This window comes from Xiphophorus couchianus, chromosome 7, assembly GCF_001444195.1.
Source record: "Xiphophorus couchianus chromosome 7, X_couchianus-1.0, whole genome shotgun sequence".
NCBI classification, from domain to species: Eukaryota; Metazoa; Chordata; class Actinopteri; order Cyprinodontiformes; family Poeciliidae; genus Xiphophorus; species Xiphophorus couchianus.
Window position 1 is genome coordinate 23,421,507 of NC_040234.1, and position 19,577 is coordinate 23,441,083.

Genomic DNA, 19,577 nt, shown 5'->3' on the forward strand with positions numbered 1-19,577 from the left:
TTTAATTACCCCCTAGTGTGTGTTAATGGTCTGATCAGCCCCTATTTAAGTTCCCCTCATGTGTTGTTTGTTAGGTCAGTTTGTGCTTGAGTTTGTTCTGTTACCACCTGAGTTGCACTTGGTTATGTTGACCTCAGTTTGGGCCCAATTTATCATTTTTGGATTCTTTTTGTTAATAAATTAAGATTATATTTTGAATTTTCATCAACGTCTCTCTGGCTGGTTTATGCAAAACCTTCACATTGCTCCTCTATTAACCCTTTAACAATGTCTTTACCAGCGTTGCTCTGAGAAGTGGCTCCTATAATGAGCTCAGCTGATGTGCAGTTCCACCAGGTGTTTGCTAATTACTGCTGGCTAGTCTGAAGGAGCCTAGTGGAGGAGTCACAAGGGAGGGCTGCTCTGTGAGGGGGAAGCTTGGAAATTGAAGCACAGAGGAAAAGCTAGGTCCATCCAGGCCCCAGCCTTCATGCTGGAGAATGAATGATTTCTCCAGCATTCATGAAAGAATCAAGGCAACACTCCAGATCAGTTTCTGATGAGGGAATGACGTTATAACATGATGTAAAGCTAAAATAAATCACTGTTATGTAATGGTGTCCATTGAGAAATGGTATATAAATTTGATAAGTCAATTCTTTACTGAATATCATCGCCTCTTTCAGCTCATGAAAAGATCAAACACTTGATTCTTGCTGAAGCAAATTTGTGCACTTTATGAGGGCAGCTTTGAATCATCTCTGCAAAACACTTCAACTTATTTTTCAACCGTACACATATTTAAAAAAAAAAAAAGGAGACCATAATATATAGAGTCAAAACTAGACCGGGATGTTCTGCACTCATTTTAGCTTCTTTAAAACTGACATTGTGATTTGTGAAACCTGTAGTCTGATTGTTAAAACCAGATTTCTTTGTTCTTGTCTTATTATTTCTGACCTGATAGAAATCATCTCATCCTGTGAGCTGGTTGCACTCTTAGCCTCCTCCTACTAACTGTGTAGTGGGTAGAGACCTTATTTCTGTAGTACCTGTGGAATCCTTCACTGCAAGGCTTCAGAAGCAAACCTTTGTTCACTCTCTGGTGATTGTAGGTGTTTTAGAGCAAACAGGCAGCTGTGAAGTTGATTCATTTGATGACAATACTCAGTCAAAGCCTTGCCAGAAAAAACAGTCGCCTCACACGCCCCCGTCTTACCTAAAATTAGTCATTTGTCGTATGACCTACTGGAGGAAGGATGATAAAGTCCCTCTCCATTGTCTGAAATACCACAGCTGTCTCACACATTACTCAGGTGACTGACAGCTGCAATTGCCCAGCCAAGCAGGAAGCCAGGCAGGTGTTGACAGAAGCCTGAGTAGCTGTGATGATACTGCAGGGTGTGAAGATGTTGGTGTTACAGCATCAACGCTTTATGATTGACTCCAGGTTTTTTTTTTCTGCATTAAAGTCTTATGGTGTTTTTTCTTCATGTGGCATAGAAAGCCTCCTTTACACTTAATTTAAAAATACATTTTTAACAGAAGGCAGCCTCAGTCCTTCCATTTCACAAGAAAAAAAAGCGCAGTCTTTAAATTCTTAACATTGTTTGTGGAAGAAGTAAATTTGATTAGTTTCAACCCCTTAACTGTTGCCCTGAAAATGTTTACATCTCATCCATGGAGTGAAAGAGGAATCCTCATGACAGGTCACTGATATAAAACATATTGTTATGATTAATTCAGTTTTCTGTTGTGCTTTTAGTAGAATATTGTAGTTTGATTTTATTGGATGTTGAGTTTAAATGATTATTAATACAGAGCTATTAGCCAATTTTATTTTAACAGGTTAACTGTTAAATGTGTTTATTTTAGACTTGCAGTAAAAAAAAAAAATTATGAAGAATTCAATTTGCTAAATATTTTAATTGTTGAAAGCAAGGTCAAAAAAATGAAGACGTTGGAAAAAAGTTGCATTTATTTTTGTATGTATTGCGCATTCAGACAATAACTATAACTGATGGAAACACCTGATTCGCATTTTCATTTGTTTTCTTTTTTTTGCAACAATTTAAAAGTTTGCTTAAAATTTCCACAATTGAATAGCTACTCTTAATGGAACATGTAATTCTGCTCTCTAGCTAAATATTCTGAAGAATAAAGTAGCTTATCACTCTATGTGCTGCATTACAATGATTTTTACATGAGAAACATGTTTAGGGTCATTTTTCTTTTGTTTCATAATTGTGCATGAATACGAAAATCTAAATATGCAAATATACAAATGCAGACGTGGGAGAGCACAAGAAACAGAATGTGCATATCTGTATAAATGTAAATGGTGGGCTTCAGTACTTTGCCAAATGTGATTCTGCACTTCATTTTTTTTGTATCATTTTTCCTCCCTGGACACCAAGACCTCTGATTTGATTGAGAGCCGTCTGTGATGGTGGAAAGACAATTACTTAATAACCTTAAGAAATGTGAGCTGGGACTTGGAAAATAGGGTGCACAAAACCCCATGGTCGTTAAAATGTTTGCATTTGTATCTAAATAAGAAAATCTAGTTTATTGTTAAAATTGAAATCTGAAATTTTGAGGAGTATCTATACTTTTGAAACACTCTGGGGATTAAATTTAGTCTTTTACACACATTTTTTCCATTTATTGGTTAACCAACATTATTTAATGTGGGTGTTTTGTTTTCCTTTGGGCACTTCAACTTTGAATAAAACATCTTTTTATTCAGCTTGACAGCTCTCACAAATAACAGAGCTGTAGTTAATTTACTGTAGGTTTTAGTAAAATGTCTCATTCAGTCCATGTCCATTTTAGAAGGTTTCTGCTGATGAATGACTCTCATTTTATCTGCTTCTTTGTGTCAATTGACAAATGACACTTTTCATTGTCTGTGCGACAAATTGGCAACAGATCTCAGAGAGGCAAAACGCTTCACTTCCAATGGAATAAATCTGGTGGAAGGAAAAGACCTGATGCAATGCAGAGGAATTCTTAGACGGCCTGAAATTTAAAACCATGAATTATTCTTTTTTTTTTGGCACTTTAATGAAACTGAAAAAGGGTTTCCCTATCATTCATAATCTGCACAGCCGGTGTAATGCGACTCTTTTGCTGTGGGCACTTTCAGTCGTTGGGTTTCTGTGACACCTGAACACATGGATGAGGGAGGGGTGTGGATACATTCTTGATGCCATGAGGAAGACGGGAGATCAATCTGCAACTTTTTCCAACACCTCTGGTACTTCTTCTCGGGATGAAAAGTGCACATTCAGAATGACAGTCCTGAAGCTATGGTTCGCTAATGGTGAGATCCTTTATTCAAGCTCCATGCAACAATCTGGCCTGAGGAGGCCGAGCAAAGCGAACCCCTCCTGTTGCTTTTACTGAAAATGGGGACCGCCAGTTGAGACTCCCCAGGTCCTGTCATTTCGGAAACGAGTCAGGCAAAACGGGGCTAAAACATTCAACGCCTTTGGCTTCTTGGTGTAAATGGACACGTCTTGTTGCTCCTGAGAGAAATGTTTTTGTGATCATTGAGATTTTGCCGGGCTGCACAGTGGCGCAGTTGGTAGCACTGTTGCCTTGCAGCAAGAGGGTCCTGGGTTCGATTCCCGGCCGGGGTCTTTCTGCATGGAGTTTGCATGTTCTCCCTGTGCATGCGTGGGTTCTCTCCGGGTACTCCGGCTTCCTCCCACGGTCCAAAAACATGACTGTCAGGTCAATTGGTTTCTCTAAATTCTCCCTAGGTGTGTGTGTGTGTGTGCATGGTTGTTTGTCCTGTATGTCTCTGTGTTGCCCTGCGACAGACTGGCGACCTGTCCAGGGTGTACCCCGCCTCTCGCCCGGAACGTAGCTGGAGATGGGCACCAGCAACCCTCCCGACCCCATTAGGGACAAGGGTGAACAGAAAATGGATGGATGGATGGATGAGATTTTGCCTCCCATTTTCTAAATGTCTTGGTTTGGTTCAGTTTCTTCTCAAAGAGACCTTTATTTCTTTCATGCAAGGCCGTGTTTTTTTTTTGTTTTGTTTTGTTTTATACTTGTTAACCTATAAAATGCCAGTTATGATTTCACTCAGTGGATTTTGTTTTGGCTGTACCCCCTGTAGTATTATTACCCTAGAATGGATTAAGGGAGATTGTATTTGAGCATGTTTGATTTCAGTCTCATCTGGTAAAACTAATCATAGTTTCTGTTTTTGTGTCAAGTTGACATTAGAAGGACTAGTGGTACAACAGGACATCATGCCACCAGATCTCACTATAACAGTCAACAATAATAACTCTAATTACTCTACTGTTGATGTTTGTATTTGATTTTGTCTGCATCAAGAGGCACAGATAGAAAGGTGCAGTATTATTTTCCAGGTACACAGAGCCATTTTATAGCGTAATCAAGTAACTCTGTTACCATCAGTTATTCAGAAATCACAATATCGAGTAATATCAAATAAGCTAATGCATTTTTCTAACAAGGAAAAAGATTATGCATGTTTTTGTGAATAAAAATCCAAATGATTTGGTGTATTTTTGAATTGAGTCCCTATTAATGTAATACCAGTAAATAAGATCCAGTGCAGCCAATAACCTTTAGAAGTCTTAAAGGGTATTATGTGTTTTACAGTCACATAGTATCATTTTATAGCATATAATCAACTACCTGTTACCTTCAGCTGTTATAAAAATGCCTTGTATCAAATATGACTTAGAAGAAATGTGACTTTGGAATTTGAAATTGAACCTGTGTCTCTTTAAAAACTCCTGCTCCTACCATAGGAGATTAAAGGATTTCTTAGACATGCATGAAAGAATCAAGGCAACACTCCAGGTGTGTTTTTGATTGGGGAATCCCATTGCAATATGATGAAAAGCTCAAAAAAGTGGATTTTAGATAATACTGCCCCTTTATAGGTTGACATGTTGCTGTGTACATGTTTACAACTCAAATTCTGAGCAAAGGGAATGAGTCGTTTTCTATTATCTTGTTGGTGAGGCGACAGAGTGGCGACCTGTCCAGGGTGACCCCGCCTCTCGCCCGAAACATTCGCACCAGCACCTCCTGACCCCACTAGGGACAAGGGTGTACATAAAATGGATGGCTGGATCTTGTTGGCATTAGCTGACGAGGACAATATTAACACTAAGATTTTTTATTATTTTTTTTTTTTAAAGTGACTGGCGAAAATTTCAAGTCACTTTTTTCTGCAGTAAATGAGGAGTTTTGGAGACATTAACAGCATATTACATGTTTTCATCATTAATAGTTAGCATTAGTTTCATAGTCAGAGGTTACTATAAAGCTAGAAGGCTTTTAGTCAAGCTAGTTCTCAACATATGGTAACTAAGAAAGATTTGAAGAAGCCTTTTACTACTTTAAAATATATTTATTTTCTGGTAACATTTTCACTTCCTGCTAGAAAAAAAAGGAGCAGTGATAGAGTGACAAACAATATTCAAGCAATTTGTAAGCACTGTGAGAATACTGTGACTAGCTAATTATTATTAATTGCTAACCGCTAATACAAACACATGGAGTATAGCTTTTTATCTAAGAAAATCTATACGAATGATTCCCATCAGGTTTTGTTTTTTTTACCCCTCCTCCAGGGGGTCTTTTTGTGGGCTCTAGTGTCCTTTATATGACAGTAGGCTGACAGGAAATGGGGAAGGAGAGGGGAGAAGACATGCGGCAAATATCGTCGGGTCCGGGAGTCGAACCCGTGACGGCCGCGTCGAGGACTGAAGGCCTCCAAATACGGGTCGTGCTAACCGCTACGCCACCACGGCACGCCCTCCCATCAGGTTTTTGAGCATAAGTTGAAACAAAGATTGGTGCCTTGACTTTACTCAACAGTAAATGATATTAATAATGAAGAGAACATCAACGTAGTTACACAGGAATGTTTTTTATAGCACACGTGCTAATATAGAGAAATACAGAAAAAAGACTGATGCCTCAGTTTTTACTTTTTTTTTTACGTTCATAATTTTCCTTTTAGCTTAACTAAAAGATTATGCTTATGTCTTTTTAAATCCCCTTATGACTCCAAGTATTAAATATGATTCCAGTATGTAGAGTACAGTACATAGATTTTTATCTGAACTGTGAGGCTGTCGAATCCACCATGTTCCACTTCCATGACAGATAAAATCTCTAGAGGATAAAACAGCAACTGTACTCTGTTTAGCCCTCTTGGTATCTGCTAAAATCTGGATCTCATGCATTCTTGCAACCTGAATGAACAGCAGACATGTCTCAGTATGTCTAAAAAGCACAGTTTTATTTAATAGAGGAGCCATGTTGTGATAACTTCCTGCGGTCCAATTACAAAGGGTTAAACTAGGAAGTAAAATTTATTTTTCTTCATATTTGATAGATGTAGCATTTTATATCAGCTGAAGTTAATATAGCTAATTGATTGTGCTATAAAATGGAACTATGTGCCTGGAAAACATAATACTGACACTTTAATACTTTCAGTTTCTGGGCTTCTAGCTGCTATTTGGCATATAGTTTCCAGTCTTTAGAATTTAGTCCAGCTAACATATAAGTAACAAAAAAGACAAACAATATTAAGGTTTTACAATTACAGCATTAGCTTTTTGTAAGCAATAGGAGAATTCCATAAAATTTAGCCAAATAGCCTTGATGTGTCAAATTAATTCCCTTCAAAAATGAGTGCATCAGCAGTTAAAATGGCATTTCAGAAAAGCTTTTTCCAATGAATTCTGTGTTTAATTCCAACATATTTCATCTGGCTATATTTCCTCTCCCTAGACAAACACCAAATAGAAGCTGTTTCTTGTTATAGTCAAGTACAGTTCATGTTTAACACTAGCAGTCTGCTTTCCCTTTTCACAAAGAAAATCAGTTTTAGTGTGTCACGTTTTATTTATTTATTTTTTCATGTTCTCTGTGTTCAGAGCTTTTATTCACTCACACAACCACTCCTGTCTTTTGTGATAGCATTAATTGAGTCTGTGTTGCAGAAAACCAAATTAGAATGAGTGTATAGCCTCTGGTATGTAGGTGCAGAAATCCAGGTTATTATGATTAGTTTTCTTCTGTGTTTGGAATTACTTGAGTTATTAGAGTTATTTATACCCTCAGAGTACTCTGCATGTCAAGACAATAACATCTCTCTCTAAAGCACACTTTTTGTTTTGCTGATTATTTTGGTATTTTTTTATTCAAAAGCGCACATTCATCATTTTGTTCATTTTCTCTGGCCTATCCAAGGTCAGGCCCTGAAGGTGTTAGGCCCAGAAGAGAAACCCAGACATTTTTCTCTTCAGAAAATCTTTACCTCCCAAGGCATTTTCAGACCAAGCTCATGTAAAGTCCCTCTGAGTTCAGGGTCTGGCCCAGGTTCTTCCACCAGTGGGACCAGAAATTACAGGTGTCCAGGAAGCATTTCAGTCAGGTGGCTGAAGCACATTTACAAAATGGAGAAATATGATTTGCTTTGTGTCCCATGTGGCAATTCAAACCCAACAGAAGGATGTTCCATACCTGCTTTGACATCTGCTAATTTGAAGTAATTCTCTTTATTCTACCCATAGTCTGAACTAAGATAATGGGAACAGTAATGCAAAGTTCTCAGATATAAATTGAAAAGACAGCATTTACAATATTTATTGTCTTCAAAATCTGATGTTTACATACAGAGTGATTACTGTCTTTTTAAACAATGGGGGGAAAGTCTAGATGATATCAAGGATTTGGAAACTTCTGATAGGTAAACTGACACACTTAGGTTAACTGGAGGCTCTCCTGTAGGTATGTTTTACGGCTGCACCAGTAACACACTGCTTTCTGGTTAGACATGGTGGGAAATCAACCAAGATATCAGGAAGACAAAAAGCATGTGTGATTTTATTCTGTGTATGTTAACTTCTGACATTATAGACATAATAAGGGCATGAATTGACCAGTAGCTCCCACAGTTCTCCATCATAACCAAACATAACCAAGTACAAGCCCTGTGTTCTTTCAAAGGTTATGTTTTCATGAGACCACTGTCTGGAAACTGTCAGTATTTTCAAATGCTGTATGGAGAAAAGCTCCATGTTTGGATGATAAGACACCTTGAATCAGCTGTAGTTCTCATGCCAGGCCACAACATGGCACTGTGATTTTAGCATGTTGTTAAAATAGGCATGCCCTTTTGCTTCTTAGTTTCCATCTCATTTGCAAACCACCAGCCCGTCTCTGATATGATGTTCTGTATCAGAAGTTGTGTTAAACTGGACAGGTCAGGTAGCACAACACAGTAAAATGCTATCCGCCATTGTTTTTGTAATTTGCTTGTACAAATCCTGCAGCCATGTGTTCTGCGCATGTACTCTTTCACACTTGCAGTGTACTCCGAACCTTCGTTCCCGAAAACTTCCACTCTGAGACCTGGTTTGAAAAGGTTCTGGTGTGAGAGGCGCTGATCACTGGAGACATGTAAACAAAAGGCTGGATCAGAACAAAAGTGTTACTGGTTTATGTGTAAATGGGTCTTTAGTCTTTGACTAAGGTTTCACTTTGCTGACACAAGGTGTCATTAGGGCACACTTTGCTTTTTCTTGATGACTTCCATCCTGGTTAGTGTCATTCACCTGCTATTTACATAGTTAACAATGTTCTCCTGACCACTGCATCAGCACCTAACTTCCTGAAGATTCCCCTTACAGATACCATTTCTCCAGCCTGCTAGAGCTATCACCCGATTTCTTATGAACGCTGTTAATTTGACTTTCTACTTTTGAAGGCCATGGTTCCTGACCAAACAGTCAAGATTCAGATGACATTCATCTCACCCACCTTGTTCAAATGAGACCCTCCTCAGCTTTGCTCTACAAACCGATTTTCCTACAAATGAAGAACTCAAGAAAAATTCCAGATGACTTGGGTCAGACCAACTTCATAGATGGGCTGCAACACTTTGATTACACTAGTTCAGTGGTGTGACTGTAGTCCGTTCTAAACCACACTGAAGGGGCGTGCATGCCGTAGCGCCTGCAGGCTTATAATACACTAAGGGAAACCCTGAGAGAACTTCTTGCCATGAGAAACCTTCTCTGTGCTGAAAACCCAAACCTAGCACCTAGAATAACCCAGATATGAGCTGCTATAAGGAGCACTTGCGCTACTGGCTGCATTCTTCCTTTTATCAGGCAGCTGAACTCAAGTTTTAAGATGTATCAAGCTTTCTTTTCCTCACTAATTTCTCAATATTTTCTCCCTCTTTCTCTTCTAGCTTGCCAAAGTAGTAACTGTGTCTTGGCTCTGAAGGGAGGAGCGAGAAGGCGCAGACCCCACTTACTCTGTGAGTACTCAATCAGTGAGAAACATGCTTGTTGTTGGCCTTTGTGATTTATTGCCTGTTATGAATGACCGCGACCAGCAGCTGTTTCTCCAGGTAGGGGGCCGTGACAGCACATGGTTTCTTGGGAATGTGTGTCTGAACAGATGTCTGTGGTCTCTTCTGTGTATTCCAAACTTATTGTTTCTGAATTTATTCTGTCATGTATAAATTAAATTAAAACTCAGTATTTTCTCCATTTTTCAGTTTTTATGTTTTTTCAGTTTGTTCCATATTTATGGTGCATGGAAGCTGAATGCTGTCTCTCCATGCTTGGTTCTGGTTTTAAGGCTAAAGCATTATTTGCATGCTTACGCTGATATAGTCCCAATAACATTCAAATCATTTCCAAGCTTTTTGTAGAATATATTCCCACTCAGGGGAAAAACATTTTTATGAAGTGGAGCTGAACTGAGACATCTGAGAACTAATCCCTGAGAAACTGATTACTAACTGAGGTTGCTTATCTCCTCTTTCTAAAGGATTTCTGAGTATTTTGTGAGTAAAATGTGTTTGTCTGTTTTGAGAAGCAGTTTTGTTAAAGAAGTCAGTAATTAACTGTCCTAAGCTCTTATGGTTTTTCTCTGTAGTATTCTCATACACAACATGTGACAGTTTAGCACCTAAGCTGCAGCATCTTTTGCCCCCCGGGGACTGACAGGATCTCAAATGAACTGTAATCCTAGATCAGGAACCTTTTTGGTTTTTTGCTGGATATTTATTACTTAGTTTTATAAATAAACAAAGATAAAGCTGGATGGTTTCCTGGCTCCTGGAAGTATATTCAAGAAAGGCACCGTCATGCTGATGTCTTTATGGAGCCCTGCGCATTCAGAAAGTGCCTGCTCTCCAAAACGGGCAGGAGGGAGAGAGGGGTCTTAATTAATACTCAGAAGGCTGCAGAGAGATCATTTATATAGTCACATGTTTAACCAATTACTCAGAGTGTAATGAAGTGGAACATGGCTCAACAGAGATCCCAGGACACCCTACAGTTCCCCTTTTTCTTCTTGTGCTAATTTGGCTGCTCCACAATGGAAAACTAATCTGCTCGAAACGTTAAAGCAGGAATCTCTTTCCTTTGGATACCTGCGTTTATCTGGGTCAGAATCCAACAGTGGTTTAGGAATTTCAACGCTGATATCTCAGCATCGCCAGCTAGTCGGAGAAACGGAGGGGGAGCACATTATGTGCACTGTAAAAAAACAGTAAAAAAAAATATTTTTGTCCACCTTCTTGTGCAAATATTATGATACATTTCAAACAAGACAAAAGTGATTTACAAGTAACTTTTCAGCAGGTGATGTGAGCTTGTGTTAAGTCAATTACTCCTTAATATTGAGCAATTAAAAAGCAGATTTTTGTTCACTTATAACAAAACATTTTTTACATGTCACAAGTGGAAACATTCTGCCAGAGTTTTTTTGTTAACAATATTAAAGCTGCATTTAAATTTTTCAGTTTTTTACATATTTGTTGAAAGTGTCACAATCTTGACGGTACGGTATAAGACGGACAATCTGTGAAAAATCAGTATCTTCAGGCTTCTCCCAATGCTCCCAACAACCAACCAGAGCCAGGGGGCGGGTCTTAGCGCTGTCAGTCATAAAACTGATCTGCAGACGGCGGCGTGAATTTGTTTACTTCTGTAAACAACGTGCTGTTGTGTGTCGTCAAGGTTTTGTTTCTGCGCATGCAGGTAACTTTGTGGATGTAAACTGTTCACACAGAAGTCTGATTGCAGAGGTTCATCATGTGTAGTATCAACAAACGACCATGCCAAAAAAAATGTAATTTCATTAAAAAAGTCTGAATTGAGCGTCAAGACCTGCTGTGAGAACATAGCCTGTGAAAGATATTCAATTTCATGAAAGTATGACTTATTAAAGTAAATAAGTCGTACTTTAATGACTTATTTTGTTGTGTGGAATGTAAGAAAAGGCATGATCAATTGGTTTTACTCAAGCAGAGAACAATTGTCAACATTAGGAATGAGAACAAGTGGTCCATTTATTATTAACCAATGGGTCTGGGTATAGGACACAAACCCTGCTGGGTGGAAAGGCTACGGCCGAGTTCTTCCATCAGTGCGCTTCTGTCTGAGATTTTACATGCAGCCCCATATAATCTGATGCTCGTTTTTTGTCTGATATCAGATCAATTTCCAATATTAATATCGGATTTATATGTCATGCTGAAACGTTACCTATAAGATAATTTTTTCTTATTCCAAGTGTAGTAAGATATTTGACAGCAAAAATTGGTTTGTGTTTTTTCAGTGCATGCCTGAGTGTTATTCATTGTGACAAAGAGTGTCCCTTCCAGGCACCATTAGCCATTTCCCTTCCAACACCTCGAACTGAGCATCGGCGTGCAAAAATGAATTACCGTTGTTTCTTTTTAAGAGTATGTAAATTAATCACATGCAACTCCTTTAGGTTTCTGGACCATAGCCACAAAAAAAAAAACATGCACCCTCTGGATTCTGAGGATCCATAGATCATAGTAACAGAGTTGTTGTGTCCCTCACTTAAACATCTCCAGGAACTGTCGCCTCAGCGTTCCCAGCTGCTGTGTTTGGGGTACGTGCCTTTAGGAGCCCAGCCTGACTTTGAATACAAATCAAAGCAGAGCCACATTTGTGTGGAAGTGGACAAAATAAAGTTGATTAGCTGGAAAGCGAGAGTGGACAGCTGACTGCGGCGAACACAAATGAACATCGATCACTGGGCAGAGCAGGTCTGCTAATGACTTAAAACGCTGCAGGGGCTTGTTAGTCAACCTCTGTGATAGGCATTAATGCTTCCCGTAGCCTCGCAATGCACTAAATGCTAACAATGTCATCATTCTTAATTGAGCAAGCCACTATTGGCAAATAATGGGCTTCTGATTTGCACAGGATGGATGGATTATGGAGCATCGTGAGGAAAGTGCTGCTCTGAAGGTGATGGTGAAGGAGAGCTTTGGATGCACTGAGTGCTCTCAACATGCTCCACTCTTTAAAGCGCTCAGTTTTTACATCCCAATCAATCAGCAGTCAGCACTTTATACTTTACACATCAACAGCTAGAAATGATTTTTAAACCAACATTACCACCAAAGTATTCAGACCCATTTAATGTGTCGGCCACTTTGTCTTAAATTACAACCACAAACGTCACTTAATTAAGAAATTATGCAATAGACCCAAATAAAATACTGAATTTAAATGTAGAAAAAGATTATTAAAAAAGGACTTCAACAGGGAGCTTGTTGGACTCTTGATTTGCTACATACATGTACAGATGCTGCTCGTTTATTTTGAGATACTGTTTTTTGTTTCTATTTTGGTTTATTAATTTTATTATTTTGTTTTTAATTTCTCTGACTTTGGTTAGTTTTAACCCCAAATTGGGCTTATAATTGTATATTACTGTGATGTAGTAATTATAAAAGAAGCTTATGCAAACTGGTACATGACTTTATTTTCAAAGTGGAAAAGCTCAATAAAAATATTTTGGTAAGAAACCAAAAAGGGACCTTAATATATACATTTCTATTAATTCATTCCATAGATTTTTTTGATTTGCATTTTTTACATAAAGTCCCGAGATGGAACTTTCTGGTACTCCCGTAAACCTGATGCACAAGCGACATCTGCAAACAACAACAATGGACAACAAAACTGATTTTCATGGCGCGTTGGGGGTTAATTTTTGCTTCAAAAAATGACCTGATTGGACGCTGGAAAAGACTGTTGTGTTTAAATTTTTCTAAAAGGAGTTCATCTACCAGCAAAGTTATTCAAGCCTAAAACTTTTCAGGACAAGAATCCAGAGAAACCCCCCGACTAGTTTATAAATCACGGACTATTTATTCTTAAACATGGGGAACTAGTGTGTAGTTTTATACTTTTTTTCTTTTGCTTTTTTCCTTTGGTTTGTTATTTTGTTGTATTACCTTCTAATTCATGTAAAACACTTTGAACTTCCTTGTTGCTGAAAAGGTGCTTTATAAATAAAATGACCGTACTTTACCTTGCCTTAAAATAGCATCTCAATGCTAAACATGTAGCAGCAGCACAGAGTCCAAATTTCTAAAGAAGTTCCATGAATGATGATGCACCAAAATGAAGGTTAAATAGCAGATTAAAAACAATAAATATCTTTGTTGTTTAGGTCATATGTTCATTAATTCAGTAATTTAGCAGCAAAACATATTCTTGAATTAAACATGTTTTTTTTAATCTATTGCAAAATGTGATTTATTAAAAATAATTAATAAAGACTCTGCAAATAACCTGAATAAAAATTTTAATAAAGTCCCACCGCTAATAACAATCTGCTTTCATTCTTTTGTAAAACCATGCTTTGCTGCATTTGCAACAGGAAGTCTTCCTCTAATATCTCTACCAACTTTGTACATCAAGTACATCCCTTCTTCTTTACAGAAAAGTTCAATCTTAGTTCATTTCCATGAAGAGTTCAAATGCGTGTTCACATGTTCCCAAACGATCCGGACTGTCTAGGCAAACAAACCAGATCCTTAGTCACATGTGAAACAGGAAAATTCCATCATGTTGTAACATGTGAAACGAGGTGTAGCATGCTTTCCTACATAGTGATAATAATAAACTTTATTTAAAAAATTACAATGTACAACTCAAATATAAAATATGTCTAGTACCAAAACATAGCATAAGCTAATTAGCATCTGCAGGCCCATGACAGCTTCCAAGAGTGAATATACAATAAAAAGATAAAACAGAAAACATAGACGTGTAGAGTATTTTGGAATTGCATGATTTTTTTTCTTCTAAAGTCAGGTTCTTCATGTTGCTGTAGTTATTTTTGTCGTTTCCTATCATGACGTGGAACATGTGACCCTATTTTTTCTATGTCATGCCACGTGGGGAGAAACTTGTATGAAATGTGATTTTTTTTTTTTTTTTTTCCCCACCTATAAGGCTGGTGCCAGCTCCTTACAAATTGAACCGTTTCCATTCCCATCACTGATCTGCGTTTGGGCCAGATTCCACATGAATCAGACGATTCCATCTGGGCGCTTCACATTTCTGTCACTGAGCGTAAACTCGACTTGTTTCAGCTCCTCTCCTCACATGCTGCTCAGTAAGTGCACCTGATTTTTAAAACTGATTGATTTTGGCTTTATCTACAGGTGGTTTAACAGCACATTAATTCCTAAAATGAATTTTTAGAACATATCTGAAAAAATAAGTTAAATATTACGGTGATTTAGAATTTCACAATAGTTCAATATATTAGCCTTTCATCTAACTCTATCAACACTCACACTTCTGTTAGATTCATTTGGAATCTGCTATCCTGGTTCCTTTCATCGAAACAGAATTACTTTAAAATCCAAAATCAGGCCGATATGGCTGCAAATAGAGAATTTTTCACATCTTGGATCTTAAAGCAGAAAGAATACTTATGCTGTTTGATGGATACATTTTCTTCCCTTTTTTTTTCCAGAACAGCAAAATATATCAACCGAGCCAGACTCATAGGCACAGGCATCAACCAAAACTCCCATTATTGACCCGTGCTTCTGTGTTTGATTGAGACCTATGACAGGGCAGAAGGCAGTGATGACAAACAAAAAGTCAGAAGGTTAAAAAAGTGGAAACCAAATCAATAATGATGGCTGACAAGATGTGGCTTGCATGATCTGCACTGAGCTCTCAGAATAAATAATGCGGCGCGTTGTAAATCTACTGCTCTTCGCTTGAAAAATTATTTTATTTTTGCTCCCCTCTTCAGTCACGAATACTGATTTCTCTGTTCTTGTTACAGACATCTGTCTGAGCCAGTTTACTCTGGGAACTGAAATTAGAAGATACAAACACAAGCAAAACTAAAAAACACCACTTTACACACTAGATTGTTAAAAGACATTGGATCATTTGGCTTGGCGTCCCATTCTTTACTCCTTAACAAGCAGTGGAACGCTGTGTCCCGTTTTTACTTACTTACAGACCCAAATCCTAGACTGGCTGTTCAGACAGTCTAAGGTGTGGGAGGGGGGGTGTTCTAGGAATTTTTCATCATTCTTCTGAGACAACATTTGTGAGGTCAGACACTAATGTTGGATGAGAAGTCCTGGTTTGCAGTCTCCACTCTAATTCATCCCAAAGTAGGGATGCACAGAGAAATTAGTCACTGTAATGGAAAAATGTATAATGTCTTCCTCACCCCTCTTCTGCTTTGGGTTATTTGCACAGTCTTATAATATGATTGGTCAACCTGCTTTCACACAGGCCTCTACAGTGCTATGTAACAACAGGTCAGAGGGCCATGATCCTGGAGACTGTTACTTCCCCAACCTAGAACCTATCTGCCCCTTTCAGCGTTAAAGAACAACCCCCTTTCCTTAACAGTAGACAAATGGCAAGACCATCTGTGTTGGGCTCCACAGAATCCCTGGTACATAACCATCAAGGATTCACACCTATAGTCCAATCAAGTCTCTCTACTCTGACCAGAACCTATAAAAGGAAGCCAAATCCACTGTTAGTCAGAGCAGACTTGACATACTCCTTTGACTCTGTATTTCTGTTCTCACTTTGCAACGTTTTATAAAATTTCTTATTTCTTCTCATCCAGACTCTTGTTACAGTATCTTTTTCCACAACACCGCCCAATAAATCTGACCCAATTTCCTAATTGTGTGAGCTCGATGATCGGCTGATACTTTGAAGCTGATTTTATCAACCTCAGCAAAGGTCTGACAACCAGCCAATGTCCTCTCCTGTGACAGAGGTTTGACTGACGGAGCAGCCCACCAGGTCATGTCTGCATGTTTGCAGTTAACAATACTCACCCCACTGTTGCCAACTCAGCGACTTTTTTGCTATATTTAGCAAAACATTTCAGCCGGAAAAAAATTGGTATTAGGCAAAATCGGAATTGGCAGATCAAGCTCTTTCTGAGTAGTGCATGTTGGGATCTGGAAGGTTCTGCTGTCTATGGATGTGATACATTACATCAGCCATAACATTGTCATCACTCTTATTATTTAATATTATAGTCGGTTGATCGCTAAAAAAACAAAAGCATAATAAAATTCAAACCAAATCTCAATTTCAATACTCTGTGATTGGTCAAATATGTTACCCCTGAATGACTCAGATAGTAGGTCTAGCTATCACTTTCACTTTCAGTTTTAAGCGTCATTCATCCTGAGGCAGCAAGCAACGCTATCATTGGGTGATCACTGCCATATATCAGTATCCATCAGTTATGTACTATAATACTGTATAATTGAAAATGGAAACCCTTGGAGAGGAAGGTATTGGTGCATTAGATACATGTGACAAATATTTGTTCATTTGAATCATAAAATGTGATTAATGTTAATAATTCACATATTTTTTAGATGGTGGTAGGAACAAATGCTTATGCATACAAATGTAGGTTATGAGATTTCTCTGATGGTAATTAAAGTGCATGCTATCATTTTGAAAATAACATGTTTGCTATGTAGTCAGACCTGCTGATTCGGCTGTCGTCGTTAGCAACAGTTCTTGTAAACGCTCAGTAATCAGCATGAATGTCCATGCTCCAGTTTAACATAATAACTCAGATTCTAAGACTCACTGCAGTCATCATCCTTAAAATTAAGTTTGACTCCCTTGGGTCATTATTAACTTTGCAATGTTGAAAATGTTTTATACTGTTTAATCTGCTCTCCTCTAATTAGTCTTTAAAACGTGCCAAAGAACTAGTCTTCATTTTTTAAGTTTCTGTATTATTTTGTAATCATTTGGCAGCTTTTCTGTTATAGAAACTCGTGTAGACTTCTGATGCCTAATTTTGCAAATGTTTCACTTTGTCATTCTGAAATAAATAGCTGTTTATTCTCCACTCATTAGTTTGAATCCACCATCTCCCAGAGAAAGTATTTAGTCACTGACTATATCTGATTGGTTTGTGGGAGGAACAAAAGCTAAGTTGTACATTCCTACGCAGGATTCATAACATATAAATAATTCAACACACTTCTTGGAGTTGGGTCCATAGTTTACCTGATGCAAAGCTTTTGTTTCAATAATAAGCGTATTGATTTGAGAAGCTTTTAAAAAAATGTACTCAAAAGTTTGGCATACAGTGTTGTAAATATAATCACAGCCCTTAAACGTTTTTACATTTTGGTATGTTGCAGCCACAACCTTCAAAGGATTTTACAGGAATTTTATAAGATGCACCAAAATCATGTCTGTTTATCTTTGGTGGATAATTTCCAATCTCTATTTTCTGTGAATGTTTGACCTGTTGATGCCAATAAGGCAATCCAGAATCTTCTGTAGGAGAGAATTTGCAACAATTCTGCTGTTCATTCCAAGAGCAATCATTAATCACAATAACATGGACACTTTAAAGTGGAAGAAAAATGGGAGATGGCTTTCAATTTTTTTTGACCAAAAAATTATATATATATATATATATATATATATGTATATTCACCTCCTCTGCAACAACTTGGTTCATGTCTATCAGTATGAATTAACATTTAACTCATTCGTCAAAAACCTCCTCATGAAGAGGAAAAAACTAGATGTAAGTCACTCTGGACTATGAGTCAGGTCCAGCCAAACTATGAAAAAAGTTTGACTTATACTATGTAAAATACTGTATTTACATTTATATTGTTCTTCACTAAATAACTAACAAGACTGTCGAATGGGTGAAAACTCCTGGAATACGTCCTTCCCACTGTATGTAAGGCCAAAGACCATGCCTTTTATCCTCTTTTTTTATTATTCCTTGCCATGTAATAAAACAGCAAGTACAGATTATTTATTTAAATTTTATGTTTTTCCCCTCAGGACACTTATAAAATTGCTGGTTAAGTTCAAATCCATTTGCAGTAAGTGCAACCCAGTTCATTCTGTTTCACATCATTTCAGTCAAAATTCAACAAAGCCACCTTAAATCCAATTCTAAGGATGCATTATAATGCCTCATCTCTTGTCCACCTTATGATTTCATAGACTATTGTGTCTCATCTGGGAATGCACTGATGTGAAAATTTTGGGCAATATCTGATATTAATATTGCTGTTATGGCTGATAACCAATATTTACTGATATTGCATATATTTCATCACGGTTTTGACACCTTTGAAAAAATAAAAAAATTACGTTCCGCCTGCACATTATGGATGTGACCACCTCGATGGAAACTTCTAGCAGTGAAACTCTGACAGCAGGTGAGATGAACTCGGAGGAGCTGAAGAAGGTTCACAACCCAGGCTGAATTTACAAGAAGCTTTGGTTGCTTATGTTGGAGTGAAAGAGTTCACTTTCTGGATGAAGTGCCATTTATGCCAACTGAAGATAACAGAAGTATTCAAAAACTCCCTATCCAACTTAAAGAACCATATTGAGGTACGTTTACATTATTTAAATAGTATAATTTATATTAATTCAATCAAGCCACAATCTAAGTCAGTGTTATTTAACATTTAAAATAAAGTAATAAAATTAATGATTGTTTAGGTATTTAGAAGCTTGCTAACTTTGTGCTCGCTAACTATTCTGATTAGCTTGCATGTTTAAGCCAGCGTGTTTGCCCAGTGTGTTCAATGATTTAAATCTACATCAAACATATTAAACATAATATGGTAAATTACTTTTTCTGGCATTATTTAACTGGTGGTGGCAGAATATTTCCTCCTTTAAGCCCATAGAGAAAATACTTTTGGTTAGTCATTTGGCCAATTAGTGGCAAGTTGCAGTGTTAGTTTTAACTTAAATCCTGTCATAAATTTAAGATAATTCATATCATAAAAAGCATTGTGTTTGGTTATTATGTGCTTGAGTACCTAAATACTTTATAAATAATTCAGTATTTCATTGGGCTGTTTCAAATTTTAACTCTTGAAATTCAAAGGAACTAGCTTAAATTATTTTCAAGATACAGTGCATATCTGATTTATTATTATATTTTTACTAGCAGTGAGTGTATGAACTCCCTATTCAAATATTTGACATGGAATGAACCTAAAGGGCCGGGTTCTTCAATTCCAGGCCTCCAGGTCCATTGTGCTGGAACCCGTAGATGTGCACCTGGTCCAACACACTTTAATCAAACATTTGAATTCTCCAGTGTCTTGCTAATTCTCCAATTATTTTAATAAGGTGTTTTGGACCAAGGACACATGTGTAAGTTGCAGGACACCAGCAATCAAGGCCTGGATTTGAGGACCCCTGCTTTGTAAT

The 19,577-nt window shown here is 37.6% G+C and overlaps 1 protein-coding gene across 3 annotated transcripts in view; it reads left to right on the top strand.

Annotated features, from left to right (window-relative positions):
• cntn6 (contactin 6) overlaps positions 1–19,577 on the top strand; it is a 147,374-nt gene that overhangs the window by 51,725 nt on the left and 76,072 nt on the right. For all 3 annotated transcript variants that reach the window (XM_028024161.1, XM_028024163.1, XM_028024162.1), the window contains one exon: positions 9,251–9,319. The gene's annotated coding sequence lies outside the window, so the exon portion shown is untranslated. The remainder of the gene's footprint in view (positions 1–9,250; positions 9,320–19,577) is intronic.